Consider the following 5977-nt stretch of genomic DNA (forward strand, 5'->3'; position numbering starts at 1 on the left):
GATCGAAGGTCCAACGATCCTGGAATTGGCGGAGTCTTCCTCCCACCGGAAGCAATTCATTGCTTCTGGTGTCCCGAAGGTTTGCCACCTCGGCCGCTAGCTCCCCTTCCTCCTCTGCCTCTGGAGGGGCGGTGAGACGAATCTCTGCCGGAACCTCTGCTTGAGCCCCTACCTCTGGGACGAAAGGTAGTAGCATGTTGCTCGAATGCAGGGGTAAAGAGCGGTGACTGCGACACCACCGGCTGGGTGACCAACTGAAAGGTCTGCTGTGGCTGTGCTGCCACTTGGGGAGTAGCGGAACCCGGAAACTGCCGTCTCTGTTGACGTTGCTGGGGTTTCGGTTTCTGGGACTTCCTCTTAGGTTGAGGGCCATCGTCCTGAGAGGATTTCCTTTTCTTTGACATGCCCCACTTGTGGAGAAGGTTCCTGTTCTCCGTGGCGGCCTTGTCGGTAATCTCTTTCACTAGGGAGGAGGGAAAGAGATATTCACCCCAGATATTGGAGGAAATCAGCCTCCGGGGTTCGTGTTTTACCGTCGCGCTGGCAAACACGAATTCACGACAGGCTCTGCGAGCCTTAGTGAAGCTGTACAGGTCCTTAGTCACCGTTGCCAAATGTGTTTTGGCTAGGACCATGTAGAAGTCTGGGACTCTAGTGTCTACGGCCATAAGTTCGAGCTGTACCTGGAGGGACTGCGATGCGGCAAGCCTCTCCTTCATATCCTGTTCCCTACGAAGGAGGTGGTCATTTAGCCTTGGGAGGTCCTCATTGAACTGACGACCGGCTACGTCAGGGTCTAACTTCCCCACCGTGAAGGTTGACTGGACGTCTTTCCAGTGTCTATCATCGGGGGGGGGGGGGGACGGTAAGGGAGAAGGGTCTGCACTCCTCCATTACAGGGCAAGGTTTCCATTCTTCCACTGCTTTCAAGACCGCAGTGAAGCCCTTTTCTATAAAGGGAAGGTCGCATCATTCGGCGCAACGAAGGTTGGGTGCTTCTTGCTGAGCGCCGGCATCTTGGAGTTGGTGAAACCCCTACTCTTCACCGCACTGGCTAGCATAGCCTGGGCCTTCGCGAGATCGAACACGATTACTTCCTTCGGTTCGGTCTCTTCCTTTGAGGCTGGTTCGGACCTGAGCCGGACGTAACAGTCCGGATAAGCCTCGAAATTCGGGAAGAATTCCACTTCTTCCAACAAGATCGAGCCGACCTTCTCACTGATGAAGATCTTACCAGTTGTAATCGGCATATGCTCGGCATACCTCCATGGGTTAGTATCCGAGCAAGAGGGGAGGTCCTTAACCGAAATCCGTTTCGGTTGTTTAAAACTCACTAGGGTAGACCTGAATTGCTCCTGGGTCTCACGAAGTTTTCTTTCCATGAGGGCTTCAAGCATCTTGAAGACCTCCTGAGTGCCTGATGGAAGAGGGTCCGGGGTGGCAGAAGTCGAAGGAACAGGTTCCTCGGCCGGTGCAGGAGTCGATGCAGGAATAGGAGAGGGAGCGACCTCATGCTCCGAATCAGGGTATTCCACCTGATCTTCCTCATAGTCGAGCGCCTCGCCCATGAGGTTCCTCTCCGTCTCTTCTGACACTTCCGACATACGTTCCACGTTATCGGAACCTAAGTGGCACTCATGCATGGACTGGGCCATGACGATATCAGGTTCCACCATGATCTGGACGGTGGGGATCTGATCACTGGGGACCACGGAGTCTTTAGATGCCTTTGGAAACAGCAAGGCCCACAAATCTTCGCTGGCGAGATACGGTCCGGTGGCGTTCTTCTGGAAGCCACGCACCCACTTGCGTAGCTTCTCTCGAGCGTTGTCCCTTGTCTCCGCTGAAGGAGGATCGTCGAACGCTTCGACCAGATGACTCTTGCAGACTGTACAGTGCTGCGGGTCCCAGTATTTCAGGTCGCCTTTCTTGGCAGCGCAGGGGGCGTGGGTCCGGCACGCCTTGTGCCCGTAGAAGTCCAGGCGCTTCACTCCGCAAAAGTTGCTTTCGCACTTCCTATACTCCTCCTGTAAAAGAAAGAGATCATGAGTACATGGAAGGCATAAGAATGACTTACATTACTCTAAAATTAAGATAACTTAATCTAAGTTTTTAAGCATTAAAACGATTCATAAGGTATTATAATGCCTGAGAGTAGAGAGCGGGAAAGGAAGTAGATAGACACATACTTGTGAATCCCGCCCAGTCGGTTACCGTAACCTTATCAGTAGGCAATTTCTTTTGTGGCCGAAGGTCACAAAACGGAAATCCATATGGATAAGCCGTGGTGGGTAGAAGCTAAGCCTCTAACAGAAATTGCCCGTGAGGTGTAGCAGGGACTGAGATCACTCAGATCCCTGGAGTAGAAGGGGAATAGGAGAAACCCCTTATTAGATATAGGTTCCGGCAATCGGCCGCACTAAGACGAACAGAGTATGCTGGAATATTGTAATGTGCAATCAAACAGCATAGCCACAAATCTAGATGGCAAGACAATACCTATATATAGAAGTGGCTAAGCCATCTGGCTGCAACATTTTGACTGTCGGCATGTTGTCGACAGGTATGGGAAGGGGTGCATATCCCTTAACGTCTCAGGAGGGTTCCGGCAGACCGACGGCACGCCGGAGGCCGGTCCAGCAGGGTGGAAGGCATCAAGACATACACATTGAGTATCTAAATATAATAACATCATGGCGACCGCCGGCACAGCGGCGGGTCTCCGGCAGGAGGCGGCGGCTCCGGCAGCCGAAGGCTGACGGCCTGGTGAGCTTGGATCAATTCATAAGATGGATATGTATATGGTTGTATACCTAGACCGCCGGCAATCAATGCCGGCATGCCGGTGGCCGGCTCTGAAGGTCGGCCAGCTGTTACTAGGTAAAAGGAGGGGTGGGACGTCGGCTGAATGTCGACGGAAGGCGGCAGCCTCCGGCACACGGAAGGCTGACGTCTTAGAGGTGGGAGGGCATCTTATGAAAGAATGTCACCAGAGGTAAGGCGGTATCGCCGGCAGTAGAGGCGGCAAGGGACCGGCACCAGGATAGATGGAGAGAAAGGTAAGGAAGGATGGGAGGGGTAAGACCACATACCCCTCCGGCATCCCTCCGGAGAGAGTGCACTCATGATAGGAGTAGTTACTCATAGCATCCGGCGGCAGGGGGCCGGCAGTCGGCCGGGTGCCTGGGGTAACCCAAGGGAGGGTTAGAGGGCACTCAAGAGGGGGAAACCCCCGCCGGCCGGACCGCTGCCGGCGACTACCCCCATAGAACGCTATGAAGGGTATGTGTACCCGAGCGGCCAGCTCAGCAGGAGAACAAGTTAGCCCTACCACTCCACCCAAGGGAGGAGTTGTAGGACTGAGGACAGATGTGTATAGGCAAGCCTACACCAAAGGGATAGGTGGGGAGGGAGAAGAAGAGGGGTCTTTCATAGTGGAGGCTCTGTACAAGAACGGCCACCAAGGAGAGGGAGAACGCTCCCTAACCTAGGTTAGATAACCAGAATGAGATTGGTACAGGAGTACTGTCTCAAACTATAAAAGCACAGAACTAGCCCCCAAAGCCTAACCTAGAGAAGGAGGGTTAACTCCTAGGCTAGGTAGGCTGAAAGACACATCGCAAGTTGCAGGGAGGGAGGAGTAACCCAACCAGATGCAACTGAGGAAAGGCAGAGCCGTTCCTTATTTCTCGGTCGCAACCCTAAGGGGGGATCATTCCCTTAGGATAGACAGAGAAGCGATAAATACTCTGATTGTAGACAAGATTCCCCTATATAGAAGGGGAAGCATGGCCACACAGAGGGAATGCCCGCAGGCAGGGGATTAGGGAGCATATAGGGGTTCCTACATTTAGGTTAGGGTGGAAAGATACGCAATCAACCCGGTCCCCTATATGGTCCCCGAAGGCTAAAACACTTACATCACAGTTAACAGTATGTTTAATGATGCCACAATCTTCATAACTTAACCTAGGATCACTGGTAAATATCATGCATGAACACAAGCACTAGGCTATCTAGCCTAGGGGCTAAGCTAGCTATCTAGTATGGGGTCGAACGACGACCGAGTAGATGAGCGCTAAAACACGATATAAGTAATTCCTAGCTATGAAGACTAAATAACTAATAATATAAATTAGTTAAGAGACCGGATAAGGCTGTTCTGGCTAGCTAAATAAGGCATGCAATAGAACAGCAACGCCATAAAATGGCGCGTCCGGGATCGGCACAGCTCCGCCACAAAACACAATATTTTACGAAAAGTAGGAGTTACTTTACGGCTAGAGCTTATTTAAACAATACTGGGACCTGGTACTCAACTTTCCAGAAGAAGGCGAGGCTGAAGGTAACGACATAACGGCGATGTAAGTCGATGAAAATCGCACAAAGGGAAATCCGACCAAAGCAAGGGGCTGAAGGATGAGGACGGACGTGACGTCATTTAGCAATGGCGCCCGTTTGTTTACGTTTCGAGTACCAAAAGCAGCCACGGACGAGTGTAACTGTGGGACGGCTCCCCAGTTATTCTCCACCTTTCCATATCGAAGTGTTAACTCTATATGGGGTGCAGATAGCTATGTGGCGTGTTAATACATACGTCCCCTGTTGATATACGATATCCTAGAGGGAAACCTTTAGGGTACTCGCACCAGAAGTTAGAATTCTGTGATAACCTTTAGTTTAATTCTCTGGGAATATCCCTGTAGTTAAATATACCCAAGGAAGCTACTGAAGGAACCTTCCATCAGGACATCATGGCTTGAGCCCAAAAATAAACGTAAACAAAACATTGGTTGCCATTTTTTGGCGTGTTTAGGAAACGCATGATATAAAATCGCCTTTAATATTTGTGCCTGTTTTAGTTTAGGGTACTGTAGTACATGCATTAAGTATTCTGTACATTAAAGGGTAGTTTGTTAACAGTACTACGTACAAGGGAAGGTTTTAAAAGTCTGAATATTCAAGTTAAATAAATATATAAATATGGTGTCACTACTTCGCGGATTTTCACCTATCGCGTCGGGTCTGGAACCTATCTACCGCGATAAACGAGGGATCACTGTATACTAAGGGTTTCGCTGATCTGGGTAGTCGACTCCCTTGCCCCTTACCTAACGTAGGGCTTTGTATACTTCCTATCCTCCCCAGTTACCTTACCCAAGGTATCTCCTCCCTCTGAGGTAGCCTAGGCTACATCCTAGCCCTCCTTACCTCGAATCGTATTCGAGTAGAGTTAGGCTAGGATTTTCTTTCACCACTCCTAGCCATAGCACATGAGCTTTGAGTTTGTAAGAGAACCTCAGAGTACCAGTCGTTCGCCCCCAGCTCCCCCTCTAGGTGAATGAACTCTCCTTTTGGGGCCGTGCTGGTTAGAGAAGGTGGAAGGGCTCTGCCTTTCCCCCTAGTCCACACTTGGTCGGGTTTCGACCCTTTCCTCCCTGTGGCTTAGCGACCTGTCCTACACCTGCCTTCCCTGGTTCGGGACTTGCTTCCCTAGCCTAGGTTAGGCAGGCCAGGGGATTCTGTTTCTTTATAGTTTAGGACAGTACACTAGTGCTGTACCTTCTCTGAACTAACCTACCCTAGGCTGGAGAATGAAGTCTCCTACACCTGGGAAAGGGCTGGTTCTGGAACAGAAACCCCCCCCCCCCTGGAGCGTTGGTGAAGGCTACGCCTTCCCCCATGCTCCCCCTCAGGACCCTCGCCCCTCCCCCCCTCTGTCCTTTTGTGTTGGCCTAGCCAACACACCCCTGTCCGTCGTCCTACAACTCCACCGTGTGCCGGCGGGTTGTGGGTTCGGCTTGGTCCCTTCGTGGGTAGTCCGAGCTGCTATGCTTCCCGCATATAGTCGAACTATGGGATAGCCTAAGTGAATCGGTCTGCCGGCGTGGGACCTCCTTATCTTAGAGTGTTCTTCGGTCCTCCCTTGGGCCACCACCCGCAATTCCTGCCGACTGCCAGCTCTGTTGCGGCTGGA

The sequence above is a fragment of the Palaemon carinicauda genome, chromosome 2, assembly GCF_036898095.1.
Source record: "Palaemon carinicauda isolate YSFRI2023 chromosome 2, ASM3689809v2, whole genome shotgun sequence".
Lineage (NCBI taxonomy): Eukaryota > Metazoa > Arthropoda > Malacostraca > Decapoda > Palaemonidae > Palaemon > Palaemon carinicauda.